Source organism: Emydura macquarii, unplaced genomic scaffold (assembly GCF_026122565.2).
Source record: "Emydura macquarii macquarii isolate MOO-44397 ecotype Brisbane River unplaced genomic scaffold, CSIRO-AGI_Emac_v2 contig_1027, whole genome shotgun sequence".
Classification (NCBI taxonomy): domain Eukaryota; kingdom Metazoa; phylum Chordata; order Testudines; family Chelidae; genus Emydura; species Emydura macquarii.
The window spans coordinates 3,113,076-3,129,029 of record NW_027131164.1 but is presented as its reverse complement, the minus strand read 5'-3'; positions in this window follow the sequence as shown (position 1 = coordinate 3,129,029).

Below are 15,954 nucleotides of genomic sequence, written 5' to 3'. Positions count from 1 at the left end.
AGGGGTGTATTGCATCACAGGGGGAAATGTACTTCCTTAACTAACCTGCTAAAAAAACCAAACCAAAACAATGCTTTAATATTCATAAGGAACAGTTCTGTATTGCGGTGTGCAGACTTTCAAAGATATTGTGACAAAGTGGAAAATTAAATCCTTCACCAGATGGATTTTCATCTTCCCTCAGCAGAATTTTTGGAAAGCATACAATTAAACAAATGCCAGACCTTTACCTAGGAGAAAACACAGCCCACCTCTGAATGTTCCTCTACCATCAACTTTGCAAAAACTCTGCATTCTGCATCCATAACATACTGTTAAATATACATGTGAATGTGTGTCTAAAGCTATTCTGATAAAGGAACTGAAACTGAGTACCTTTTGGAGAGGCTTGATCAAGATTTCCAGAATATCAAAAGGTGCTTGATGGATGCAAAGAGGAGACCTAGCCATTAATAATTTCATATGTAGGACCCAATTTTGCTCTCAGTTACAGCACTGGCTTCAGCAAAGTTACACCAGATTTACACAGTGTAACTGCAAGGAGAATCAGGCTCAGAGTTGTTGATTCTCCACTTAATTATATTATAAGACCATTTTTAAGAGGATGCAACCTGGAGGTATAATGTACATAAAAAATCATCAAACTATATGGCCATGTTCTTAAAACCATGTTTTGGAATGTTTTTCTAAGAAAGGTATGGTTTATTCTAAATTGAGAGAAGTACAGTAATCCCTACACAGTTTCACTAATTTGCCACCATCTTTGCCATCAGGGAAAGGGAGGGTCTATGATAATTGCTATGTAGCCCAAATACCCAATTTCATGAAGTAAAATTAAAAGCTGGACTGGTTTTAAAAAAAAAAACCAGCATAGAGACAAAGTAAAGGCAAAATATATAAAACAAATGGAAGAAAGGGGATGTTGATAGAAATTAATAAAACCAGAATCTAGGATTTATAGATAATTGATAAGGGAAGCAAAAAAGACAAGGATAAATCCATGGCCTGTAGAGTTCAACCGTTTTCTTTTAAGTATGTCAGAAACGAAAAGAATACTAACAATAGTAATTGTCTATTACTAGATGGAAATGGTAAAATTGTCAATAATAATGCTGAAAGGGCAGAATTGTTCAGTAAATATCTTTGTTCTATATTTCGGAATAAAGGATGATGTATCCATATTATATGATGATAATGAAGAAACACTTTCCATTCCAAACACTTTCCTCCAACTCAGAAGGATGTTAAATAGTAGCTACTAAAGTTAGACACTTTTAAATAAGCAGGTCTGAATAATTTGCATCCAAGTGTTTTAAAGGAAGTGGCCAAGCAGCTTTCTAGACTGTTAGTTTTGATTTTCAGTAATTCTTGGAACTCTGGAAAATTTCCAGGAGACTGCAAGACAGATAATATTGTGCCAATATTTTAAAAATGTAAATGGGATGAGCAAGCTAATTATAGGTCTATCAGTCTGATATTGATCTCAGGCAAAATAATGGAATGGCTGATATGGACTCAATTAATAAAGAATTAAAGGAGGGTAATATTATTAATGCCAGTTAACATCAGTTTATAGAAAACAGAACCTGTTTAACTGGATTTTTAAAATTAGATTGCAGATCTGATTGATAAAAAGAATTTTTTGATATTACATACTTAGACATCTGTAAGGCATTTGACTTGGTACCTCATGACATTTTGATTAAAAATCTAGAATGATACAAAATTAGTATGGCATATATTAAATGGTTTGAAAACTGGCTAACTGATAGATCTCAAAATGTAATTATAAATGCAGAATCAACTGGGTTTTTTTAGTGGGATCCCACATGAATTTGTTCTTGACCCTACACTATTTAACATTTTTTATCAATGACTTTGAAGAGAACATAAAATGATCATAGATAAAGTTTGTAGATGACTGACAAATTGGGGGATTGGAGGACAGGTCACTTATCTTGAGCAATCTAGATTGCTTGGTAAAGTGGCACAAGCAAACAATATGCAACTGAATATGGCCAAATGTAAATGTATACATCTAAGAACAAAGAATTCTGGAAAAAAAAATTGGGGACGGGAGTCATGGTGGATAATCAGATGAACATGTGTTCCCTGTGTGTCACTATTGTCAAAAGGACTAATATGATCTTTAGATGCATAAAAAGGGGAATATTGAGTAGGGAGATTATATTTCCTCTCTGCTTGGCACTAGTGTGATCACTAATGGAATACTGCATCTGTTCTGGTGTCCACAATTCAAGAAAGATGCTGATAAATTGGAGAAGGTTCAGAGAAGAGTCATGAGAATGGTTAAAGGATTAGAAAACATGCATTCAAGAATGTCAGTCTAGTTAGTTTAACAAAGGGAAGTTTTATGGTTGACTTGATTACATTTTATAAGTACTAACATAGGGGAAAAGTATTTGATAATGGGCTCTTCAAATTAGCAAACAAAGATATAACAGGATCCAGTGGCTGGAAGGTGAAGTTATACTAATTCAGACTAGAAATATAGCACACTTTTTTTATCAGTGAGGGTAACTGGAACAACTTGGTTTGTGGTGGATTCTCCATCACTGACAATTTTTAAATCAAGATTGGATGTTTTTGTCTAAAAAATGTGCTGTAGTTCAAACAGGAATTAATTCAGGGAATTTCTATAGCCTGTGTTATGCAGGAGGTCAGACTAGATAATAACAGTGGTCCCTTCTGACCTTAGAAGCTGTGAATTTATGAATAAACTAGCAGAGTAAAAGCACTGTCAACATGACCTACTTGACCAGAGTAGATAAATAGTACCTCATTTAGAAACAGTTCAGCGGTCACTGCATGTAGAGGCCATAGTGAATTTCTTACCTCATCTGTTGACACCTTGTGACCAAGTCCTCCTTTTCTTATACCTAATTTGATGCCAGTTTCACCAGTGGAATTTGCACAGTTTTAAACATAATATATAACACAGTATCCTGTTATCGTTTCCCTGTATTGCAGCTTAAATTCTCTTGACACTGATGCAACAAAGAAGTAAATCATCCATATCACTTGTACTTGAAATCATCATGAAACCTCAGTAAAAATATTAATTACGTAAAAAACAGAACTAGGGGGCAGAGAGAGAGAATCGGAGGAGCCCTTCTAAATATTTACCTTTTCATTTTGCGTTGGATTTACTGTTTATTTCTCTTATTCATAATGTTTAAGTGACGGCTTCAAGACACTTTTCCCTTTTTCCTCTACCTTTCTTTCATTGTATGCCAAAGAAAACACATGTGAGCACCAATTAATATAATGCCCTGTCTGTCTGGTAATAATTTAATAGGAAGCTATAGGGTAGGGAAAAGATTAACAGGTTCCAGCCTGCAGCATCAGGAACAAAAGAACTGGCTTGTACTGAATGCAGGGAGACTAATGGGCAAATGCATTTCTGCATGTACCAATCTGTGCTCCCTAGAATGATACTTATCATTCTGTCTAACTTCAATAATACTCTTAGCATGATATGTCTAAGATTAATGAGGCATTTATCCTCAGATAAGAAGCTAGCAAAAAAAAATACATTTTCCAACAATATTGTCACAGTTGAATTAATCATTTCAGCTTTTGCAAATGTCGATCTCAGTGAGGGACACTGGCCTTCATGGCTGGAAGTTTGAAGCCAAGCTGCCCAGGGGGAGACCTGGGAGGGATTATACCTCAGGAAGGTGCAGTATTCTCCCTCCACCTGCATATATAGACAGATCTGCTTGACAATAACAAGGAGCCATGGGACCTCCCACCTCTCTACACCCACTTTATAGTGGTTTGTGCTCATGGTTCTGAAAGGAGAAAACACACTCTGTATGCAGGACAGAGAAGGGACTGCAGCTATGTTTGGCCCTGAGTAAGGCTCCCGATGTCTTCTCTCCTTGTGAACCTGTCCTGGGATAAAAAAAATCTAGTCCTCTGTACAGGTTGGAACCTAAGTATTGTCATCATCGTTATTGCCCTGGCCCAATAATTTTGATGAAGCTAGTGAATGGGAGCTGTGTGGTTAAAACTGACAAACAAATATATTCAAAATTACTACCCCGGCATTTTCTTTCCACACAAATAATCACCATGGCTCAACAAAAATATTTCAGCACATTCCTTTTACATAGCATTTAGAAGAAATATATAAGGGAAAAGTTAGTCCAATCCCTACAACAGCAAACATTTTCCCCAAATTCGCCATCAGAGGGATCTCACCGTGAGTGAACCACTAGTTCCAATTCTGCAACCTTAACAAGTTTCACCAGTACCATTGGTCATCCTGATAAAAACCTGTACAACATACTCAAAACATCTGGCTACTTCTCAGGTGAAGAGTGTGCTGTGGAATACCTCTAAGAGGCCTCAGAACTGTTCCTTGGGATGGCTGACTTCTATGGAACTTCACTGAGCTTTGCCAAAGACAAGACACAGTAAAGAAATATCCATATCAAGAACAATAGATACCACATATCAGGAAAACCTTAGCTTACCTTCTTCCCTTGAGGGAAGATTTCCTTATATTACACGAGGCCTTCCAATTCCACAGACCCATCACTTCCCATCTGGATAGTGACAAAGGTCTAGTGACAAAGAATAAGATACCAATGGACAAGATAGGTCAGGCATGTAAAGAGGAGGTAAAGAGTAAATCGTACACAGACAATGCATGGACAGAGCATGGTGTACAGGGATTGGTTCCTGCAAAATAACCACGCCAATATCCAAACGAGTAATGAAATGTATGGTAAATGCAATAAAATCTGTAAATGTATATAAAGGAATAGGGTTTCTGTATAACTTTGGATCTATGATGTACTCTGCACTGACCCCTGCATTTGAGTCTAATCAACTCAGCATAGCATTGCTGTATGCCAAATAAAGATATCTGTGTGACAAAGTCTGGAGTCGAACTGAGTTCTTGGGAAGCCAAATGGAAAGAAGGTTCAAAGGAAATCCTAACACTTAATAGATTAACAGGTAGAATGGGATGACATACTGAATATGGTATTAACATATAAAAATGAAGGATTGTTAATGGTAAGATTAAAACCTTTGATAGCTGTATTTTAATGATTTGTAACTATGGACAGTGAATGAGTTTAGATGAGGTAACATTTAGGACAAGAAGTGTTGCTGGCATAATTGTGGTTTTCCCAGTTCTTCTTCTACATAGAATAGCTAATCTGTTTAAAATGATGTTATTGAGAACAGAACATTGAGAAAGGTTATTGAGAACAGACAATTGAGAAAGGTAGCATGTTGTGCTGGAAGTTTTGAGGTAAAAAAATACACAAATCTATAAGAAGAAGCCTTTTACTGTGAAGACGCAAGAACAGAACAACACAAAACAACATAACATAAAAAGTACATAAACAGCAAGAAATGTAAGAGTTGGGTAAATTTAAGCTTGTGCATGTGTAATACATGGGTTACATAAAAAAACAAATGTGTAATGTGCTAAAAGCTGATTGGATAAAAGTTAAGTAATATGAAAATTGAAAATGTATAAGAATTCTAGTGAACACGGCCCAAACTGAAGAAACACTTGATCAACAATTGAAGGAAAGGGGCTGAAAGACCAGACCAAGGGCTCATAGGAGATGTTGACCATCACAAAGTACAGGAGAACTTCCCAATGCATGGGATATGGTAATTTGGGCCCATTCACCTATTTTGTCTTGTCTGTTATTATTGTCTGGCATAAAAATATGTTCAAAATACTATGTGACAATAATTTTGTCTAAAATCATATAGATAAAGGCAAAAATTGATAAAGCCTAAATTGGGTGGACTTGTAACTCTGGTTCCCAGTTTAACCCTCAGCAATTTTTATACTTCTGTGCGCACACGCCCACACATACACAACTCTCTGATCTTCTCTCAGAAGTAATTTTTCAGTCTTTATAGAGTGACCATTTTATGTCATGTATGTCTCCTGGACTCTTCAGAGCTTGAGAAATGGCAGCATCTCAGTCCTTTCAAACATTTCAATATGTTTGTCAGTAAACAAACACCGTGGGGTCTCCACAGCTAACAACATTCCAACTGTTGTGTTAATAGATGACTGATCCTTTAATTGTTGGTGAAACTGAAATCTGTAACCTATATCCAAAGTGGCACAAGGATTGCAGTCAGCACCTCAAATATCCATTCCCTGGGTCGCACTCTACAGGGCAACATCTTCTCCCCAATAAAGCCAAATTAAGACAGGCAAGAAATCACAAACTTTTATCTCATTAAGTGCTGCCCTATTTTCTCTCTAACTGAAACAGAATCCCCATTAAAAGCAGTTAGCTGATAGCCAAATGTAAATTACACAGGCTCTGTATCCTCTAGGGATGATAAATGCTTCCCTTCAGCTCTCCCTCTAGATCCATAAAATACACTGTGATGGACCACACTGCAATGGAGGGCTTCCCTAGTACATAAAGGTGGAATAGCACGCACCTGTGTTCAAAGTGGATACAGGTAAAGAGACCCAGATAACACAGTGCTTCGCCCTGCATTAATCAGATGCTGACTCAACAGGGCTGTTTATAACCTTTTCCCTCTCTTGCTCACTCATTGGCTCAGTTCTCAGAGGATGACTAGGTTGTGACCTGCCAGGTGGATTGCTCACAATAAAAAGTTTCCTACACGGTCTCAGAACAACTACTGAGCATGTTTGGTAACTACCTCACACTATTCTGGAAGTTTCTGGATTTTTCCAAGTTACCCTGCCCTGCTCTCGACACATGTGCAAAGATACCAAGCATCCAACTAGGATACATTTCTCCTCCCCATTGCTTCTCTTCCCCTGCCCTGGAGAAACAAAATCAAATGCTACATTATAAAGCATGTGGGCATGTGGGTTACAAATGCAGTTTTGCCTACTTCATTCAGATATTCCTGATGCTACAGTTTCATCTAGCAAATAGACAAGTTGTCACCAATAGGAAGATGAAAGACTACAAATAAGATGATCAGGACAGAGTAATAAGGGCTGTAGGGTTACCAGATAGCAAGTGTGAAAAATTGGGACAGAGGATAGAGGGGGGTAATAGGCACCCATATAATAAAAAGCCACAAATATTGGGACCGTCCCTATAAAATCAGGACACCTGGTCACCCTAAAGGGCTGACCAATAGAATTCATTTTGGTTATTGAAATAGTCGTACTGGTGCTTCTGAAAGGCAACAGAGAAAACATTCCTAGCAGAAACCTACAGCACTAGATATATTTGTAGTCACTCATTCATTTTTGGATTATATAAAGGCATTTGTTATTCTCTTCCCCTATTATGTTTATAGATACGTTAATTTTGTACTGTGATTCACAATAACTTGCCTTTTCAAATGATTAAATGATCTAGTGTCAAAAGCCTCTCTCTGATTTACACCTTTCCAGAATTTAGCTGAGTCAATCACTTCCTCTTGGGAAAATCCATCTATGCTTGAAGCGGTGACGTCTTTCCTCTCTAAACACAAACTATAGATATCTTTCTTTATAGGAAGTCAATGGGCTCATAAATCAAAGTGCAATATATCCATTAAGTGTTATTTAACCTGAGACAATCATCATTACAGTAATTCATTCTGTCAATTTCTTTTGTGAGCAAGCTTTTTGAGGCCCAGTATGTTAATTGAGCCATTATTGTTTGTTGGATTGTTTCAATATTTTTTCTGAGGTTGACTGCTCTCATTACTAAATGAATTTGGAAACACCACTTTCTTATTTCTTGTTTTGGAGGCAACATTTCCTTCATGATGCCTTCATTATATGCTGTGGACATTTAAGAAAATTCTATGGCACATTTTTGTTTGTCAAATGAAAATATTTTTAAAAATGTAATTGATCACCACTTTTAGTGTATGAACTCTATAACCAATCCTAATCCCAAAATAATTTCTGGATTTTGTGACCTTGGTGATGAGACTACCTCCCAGTTTGAAAGATAATCTGCTTAATTTAAAGTGTATTTTCCTTTTATTATAGAAAGGTTCTTTTAATTTAATGAACATTATTTATATTTTACAGGTGAGAAACTGAGACAGAGATTAAATGAGTTGGCCAGGGTCACACAGGGAGTCAGTGGCAGAGACAAACACTATATTCATAATTTCCTGAGCCCCAGTTAGGAGTTTTACAAGGGGGAGATAGAAAGGGGTGAAGCCTCCCCTGCCCCTGATCTTGGCATATTCAGTAAAATTTTGTCCCCTGGCTAGTAGTGCTGCTGTGGCCTCAGAGACAGCCCTGTGTCTCCTCCCACTGTCCGTAGAGAATGGCAGCAGCAGAAGTACTCAGGCTATTACTGCTGGCTGCTGGTGGGGGTTGTGTTACCCCTCCAGAGCTCCCACATGCTGCCCATAGGAAATGGGGGATGCCAAAGACTCGGAGCCAGCTCTGGGAGTGCCATGGGGGAGGAGAGATGCTGAGGAGTTGTCTCTGGGGGTGCTGGTTCCAGTATGGAGGGGTGTTCTGGGGAACAGCATTGCGACTGCCAGGCCTTCTTTACTATATAGCCTGCATAGGCCCTACCCAGGAGCCCAAACTCGTCTGTCATCTCCTACTAACACCTGAGGCAGAGTGGGGTGGAGCTGGGCTGGCTCAGTCCCAGGCATATGGCCAGAATGAAGGGCCCCATCCGGCTGCCAGGGGATGATAGTGCAGAGTGGGGGGGATAGCGCAGAAAAGCACCAACCGCAACCAGCAATTCAGCTTCATGGCTCATGGTCAGATCTGGTAAGGTCCATCCCCTGCTTCTGTTGGCCCATCTGACTCCAACCCCAAAGCCCTCCCCTTTCCTGAGGTATCTACCCCAGTTCTGACACTGATACTATTTGCTAAAATTTCAGGAAACATTAGGTAAATATTTCAGACTTCACTCCGCTCATCCCCATTTGAGACCCTAGGTGGTTCCCTGGTCCCAGTTCATACTTTAACTACAGCAGTCTATTCCTGCTCTATGGTTAACAAAGGGTACGTCTATATTGCAATAAAAAACCCACGGCACCAAGTCTCAGAGACTGAGTCAATTGACTCAGGCTTGTAGGGCTCAAGCTGTGGGACTGAAAATTGCAGTGCGGATGTTCCGGTTTGGACCGGAGCCCAGGCTCTCAGGCTCACCCCCCTCACAGGATTTCAGAGCCCAGACTCAAGCCTGAGACCAAATGTCACACTACAATTTTTAGCCCCGCAGCCCAAGGCCCGCAAGCCCAAGTCACCTGTTAGGTCAGCCGCAGCCATGCCACAAATCTTTTATTATAGTGTAGATGCACCCAAAGCTTCCTCTGAATGTTAGGACCAGATCTAAAGGTTTCTTAAACCATCTCTGATACCAATGTGTAGATTCTTTCATAAAGCAATGGGAAGTTAGCTATGTTTAAAAGGGAGAAGATTGAAACATGACCTTCTGTGCTTATTATTTTGTGTTATTAACATAAGTTCTGACACTATCAATAATGTACCTTTGCAATTTACTCCAGCAATACCTTTCGGGTGTCCCTGAGGAAACTCATCCTTACAAAAAAATACAAGAACAAAGACACTTGCAAAGCTTGAATATTGAGAGCATATTTCAAGGAAGAAATGAGCTATAAGAAATATCTTTGATTTCCCTGTGGAATTTTCGGATAGTTGTATTTGATGAGGCCAAATCAAGTGAAAATGTTTCTGCTTTATAAACAAATATTTACGGAAGACATTTATACTGTGTCCAAGTTATAAAGAGCTACTCTCACTGCAGGTTACCATGCCTTACCCACTGGCCTGCTATCCCCTGCAAAGTGCAATAAACTACTATATGTGAACAAAGGGTGCACTTCAAGGTGAAAGTACCATTCACAAAGACTGGAAGATTAGAACAGTCTACAAGGAAAAGATGCTGTATTTATGAAACACAATTATTTTCCTGGGAAGATTGAAGACAGACTATTAGTAGCAATATAGCCAACTACTTCTGGAGAGAGGATATTTAGTAGAGACAATATTTCACTCTATTTTTTCCCCCTAGTTGCTTTTCTGAAAAAGTAGGATTTTGTCTGTTGCATCAGTTTCATATGTACAAACAATTCAGAGTCAAAAGGGCACCTCATTTGATTTCCAGTCTCCAGTAATAACTTTCTCACAGGAGTCAAGGGAAATGAGAAGCAATATTGGTCAGCAGAAAATGGAACAACAGTGCCTGGTAACACCATAAGAAAGCTCATTAAGGGAGGACAAAGCAGAACAGATGCTGTTGCAAGTACATGACTACAAGGTTGCCCGTTGGGTAGCCCTAGAGGATGTACCCCGGAATAAGTGACTGGATATTACACATTCAGGCTGCTCATTTGACAGGAAGACAATCTGTTCAGTCTTGGGTATTGATTTTGAAGTAGTGGCGTGGAGAGGAGAAGAACTGATTTAACATATTGATTGGAAGTAATCAAAAGAAGATACAGTTTGTATTTATGTTCAGAAATTGTAGACTCTGAATTTCAAGCCTATCTGGTCTTCTTCTGATTACAGAAAACACAGATGATGAAGTGGAACTTCTAAATGTACTTCCAAATCTAGGTTCAAGATCCTCTTCTTGATCAAGAATAGATAAAAGCTAACTATCTACCTTCTAGCCAAATTAAACTTGCATGTAAAGCATCTGGTATTGGTCACTGTTGGAAGACAGAATATTGGGCTATATGCACCATTGGTCTGACCAGTATGGCCAATCATATGTTCTTAATTTTAATATACAGCTGATGACAAAAAATTCTCAAAAGATCTTTCTTAACTTTGCTGTGCTACTCCCAACCTGAAAAGGATTTAGAATTCATTTGTAGATCCAACTAAAGAACACACAGTATGTTTATATTCCTGACAATTACTCACTTTATTATGGTAAATCTGTCTAAATTTATGTCACCCACCTTCACTAATCATATGACTAAATACAAGATGGCTGATTATCAGCTGTTTTATGATTATCCTACTATCCAGATGACTAGGAGGGAAAAACAATGTTTCAAAATTCTAAATACACTAAATTTCACATATGTTTTTTCATCTCAGAAATAAGTTAGAGATTAATATCTATATAAAATGAAACCAACAAGAGTAAATAGTGCATTTCTGGTTTAAATATTTTTGCCTTTCTTTCTGTCCCTTCTATCAATTGAACTGTCTATCCATTTTCTATGCTGTGCTGATACAGTCCCACCCTCAGCCATTACATTCAATTAAAGAATGACAGTATAAAAACATTAGATAAGATCTATTTGATGGTAACAACTTTTGCTCATTACCACCAATCTGGGCTGATGGCCTAAGAATCAAAGACTCTAATAACCCATTATCAATTCCCTGAGCTATCTACAACCTTAATTTTCTATATTTTCTTTCTGTGGACTTTATTGATCTCTCCCAACGACCCTGTCTACTCCCTGATAGACACTGGGAGTTAATGTAACTATATTAAAACTGATCTTGTATGTTCAAAGAATACAGAAGCAACAGTATCAGGTCATAACTGATTGACTATACAGTGAGAGCTGTGGATCACAGTCCATGTAAGACTCACATTCTGAATGATATTTAGTGGACATGATGAAGCAAACAACAACATATAATACATTGCCATGTTATTTGTCTCTTATGTTAATGTGCATGAGGAAGCTCTTGGAGTCACAATAAAATCAATTAGGGCTGGTGTGAGGCATCTTAAAAATATATATTCCCAGCACTTCTTGAGCTGGGAAGTGTTCTGAGTAATAAGAGAGGGGCAGTGAGTTTACTAAAAGGAAAAGCAATTTCCTTGCCCTCCATCACCTTAAAAATGAACGACAGATATTCTCATAAAATACTGTAATTGGTGCCTTTCCTAATCTTGGGTTTCTCGATATTTTCAGTAAAAGAGGGAGAGCGAATGTCTATCTCAAAAATGTCCTAGAAACCCAGGAAGGATAGTCCGGAAGAGCAGCAAGAGAAAGTCATGCTTCAATGATCCCTGCTGTGTCCTTCCATTCAACACTAAATAAGTGTCAGACTATTAGAAATGGAACAGTGGATGTGTAAATGGTACTGCCTCCTCAATAAAGTACTAATACCTTGATAATCTGGGTGATTTGTAACATACTATTACAGTATCTACAGTCCCAATTTCTTTTCTTGATTTAGTGGTGAATATGAGAATAGAGGGGAGAAAGATCAATGTGGCAATGAAATCATGAAACAATCTACCATACCATTCTTTCCTGCCTTATTTCTTGCTTCCTTCCTTCCAAAAGCAACAAGTGTTTTCAAGATGAAAAACTCCCTTCTTTTTGGAAGAAATAAAGAAAAATAAGTTGTGTCTCTGTGTGTATGATCTTAACCAGACAATGTTTAATATCCTTTAATCCAGACCAATAAATTCATGCTTATACCTGCAGAATGAAATTTGTTCCTATTTTGAGAGGTGTAAGCATTATATAGACCTGTTACTGGCCCTCTTTGCTATATACAGGCCTATAGCAGTCTTTGGAAAAAGCTAGGAAATCCAAATAAAATAGCTATACAATTGAAAGTTTTATTAAGTTGTTATTCTATGAATATGACATACTTTGAGCAACCATAGAGTTATCAAGCATGAAACACACACATACCATTGCATACTGGATTCATTATATATGTAACACCATAAATGTGCACGTCATTTTACAAAACATACTGTCTTGGAGTTTTAAAATTATACGTTATGCAGAAAAGGAAAGTTTTAAAAAGAATTTTGTGATAGTCCATGGAATTCTTTTTGCAGATTATGAAATCTCATTGTATACAGGTGGCATTTTTCGGCTCAAAGACTGAATAACAAAAGACAAGGATCATGCCCCAAAAAGCTTACAATCTATCTCAAGCAGATATGAAACACTGGACAACTCTTAAAATAGTTGATTAGATTGCTGGGGGAAACTTTGTGAAGTAATTGGGTACTAAAGAAAGATTTCCACGAGGAAAATGGCTGAGAGCACATTAGAAAATGTTGGTGTTTTTCATACTTCTGGGCAAATTTTCAAAACTTCCATTAGGTTGGTGCAAATAGCACTTGGAAGATCTGCACCTACATTTGTGCACTTGCAATTGAAGAGCAAGTGCAAATCAGAGTACTTTCATCTCTCACCTCCTACAAGAGCAGGATTGAAAATGCAAACTGCATACCTCGCTCACTCTCAGATCACAAGCCTGGCAGCAAGAGTATCTGTTTGCTCACCGCCCTGCCAATGAATGGGATATCATCCAGGTTACCACCCCTTGTTGGAGGAGGTACAGTGGATTACTGGAAGTAGAGCGAGGCATTGAAACTCAGATAAGACATTTGGGGTTAATGACATTTGGGGTTGATAAGACAGGGCAAGGATGGTCACTGTATCATTCCTCCAGAGGGTGCAGTATGTGCCGGGCCATATTATCCATTAGGCACAATAGGCACAGTGCCTAGGGCCTACGAAACTTTCAGGGCCTATGAAAAAAAAATGTATACATAATTTTTTATTTAAAAAACTTTTTATTAATAGCTTAAAATAAAATTAGTTATTGTGGTCGGGGGGCCTACGAAGGCAAGTGTGCCTAGGGCCTACGAAGGTCTTAAAACGGCCCTGAGTATGTGCTGCTTCTATCTTGCCCGATTTAAATGGGCCTGGGTCCACAGCAGAACCTTATCCTCCTTTTTGAGATGATTTAAATCCCAAAATGTGCTAGCAGACTGCACTTCCTTTAATCAAGAGTTTCCAGAGACTGCCATTATGATTTTCTCCTGCAGAAGGGCACAAAATAGGTATTGATTTTCTCTCTCATTTACAAGCAAACAGAGATGCCAGCCATGCCTCCTTTTCTCCTGCCATGCTTTTTCCTCTGCTAAACCCGCAACAAGCCTGGAGTGGTGTAAAAGCTCCTATGTCCACTATATCTCACCAGAGGATGGCTCTTTTGTTGGGGTGATATTCCCTGGAGCAGTCAATGGGGCTTTATAGCCAGAATGTATTCTTTCTGCAAACCCAAATGGAATGCACCACACTGGTGGGTCTGGGCCCTGTGTCTACACTTCAAAATCAATGTGCTTATGAAACATTCTTAAAAATTGTAGGGTTTTTCTGAGCATGAACTGGTATCATTATGAGATTACTATTTTGTACTCTTTTAAGAATATACAAAGTGATTACAAAACTCTTTCAATTTCTCTTTTTGTTTCTAGTGTTTTATCAGATTCTTTGAAGAAGCATGAAACTGGGCCCAGTAGGTGTTGGGAAAGTTTATTAAAACCTAATGGGAATTTGTCTATTCCTGAGTCCTTAATAGCTCTGAAGAAATTGCCTCATTTGTTGCCATTAGATCATGAATTTATTGTAATGTAACTTTTGAGTATATGACATCTTTGGAAATAAAAACCATCAACTGCAGACTAAGGTCTGTAAGTGCTTTTGTTTTATATTTAATCTGTGCATGCCTTCAAAGAGTATCCAGGAGTTTTCAGTGGCACCCTAACAATCAATGCTGGCAATGTTATTGTTATCCTATTGAGTGGATATAAACATTGGCATTAATTCTGTGTGTAAATCTCAAAGGTTCTATTCATTTGCCATGGAGATTTTATTTATTCATTTTTTATGTGACTGCATGACAGATTACCATATGTTGCACAGAAATTAAAATAATTAGCTAGCTGATAAGGCAGGAGTGATAATCTTGTGGTAAGTGCTCTGCATGGGGATGCAGGACATCAGGGTTCAATTCTTGGCTCTTCCACAGACTCTGAGATTTTGGGCAAATGACTTAAGGCCCCCATACAGTACAGCACTGCACTGCACTGAAGTTCACATTTAATTTTAAGCATGTGGTTAATATTATTTGTATTATTGTGGTGCTCAAGAGCCCCAGTCATAGACCAGGACCTGTACAAGCAGAGAACAAAAGGTCAATCCCTGCCCCAAAGAGTTTAAAATCTAAGTATAAACTAAGAGACAACAAATGGAGGCAGACATATGGAGGAATACAAGGAAACAATGAGCCAATATTGATCAGCATAATAGACAGCGGTCTCACCACACGAGCAGACTACCCATTGTCAAATTTTGTATAGACCTTATGGCAAATGAAAATTTTAAAGAGGGTGTGAGGACCTCAAGAGAGGTCTGAGTCAAAGACAAGGCCCAGGTTACAGCCCCAAGCAACGAGTAAAATAGTAGTGCTGTATTCCATCCCTAACCAGCACAGAATGTAAGCATGTGTTCAATTTAAGACTCATGGAAGTCAACTATTTTTTGAGATAAAGATTTTCTTACCATGTGTTTGTACAATATTTAGCGCAACAGGGCTATGATATAATTTGCAGGTCTAAGTGCTACCCCAATACAAAGAATTAAGATCAGACAATGGAACAAAAATATTGCTAACAAAGCCTGGGAAGATTAGCCTCTGTCCAGATGACATTGAGGAAAATATTTACAACAGCGGCCCTTTAAAAATTCCTTCTGTCCTTCAGGAAGAGTGACTATTTTTACAGGAACTCTGCATTGAACAATGGACATTCCATGCAGCAAGGAAGTCAAAGCTGGGACAACGAGACCAAAAACCATGAGAATCTACAATTTGAGTGAAAGAACTAAGTGCCCCAGCTGGCAGCTGTTGCAGCCTCATATGCTCTTTAAATCAAGCACCGAAGTTGATGTGTAACACCCCTGATCAATAGTTTATTATAAAATAGCCTATCTTTGTCATCATTTCTTTACATATTGTTACCTTCCAAAGCTCTTAAAACTATTGTCAACACAGAAGGCCTTTTTAGGGTTTGAAATGTGTTTGTTCATTTATCACTGTTAGCAATGAGTAAACATGTTGTCAATTAGCCTAGCTAATGTGAAACCATTATTGGTTCCAAGGAGAGGGAAAGAGTTCATCAGCTGAAGCATACAGTCTGTATCTGTCTGTAGGGTAACAGCCGATACTTGATA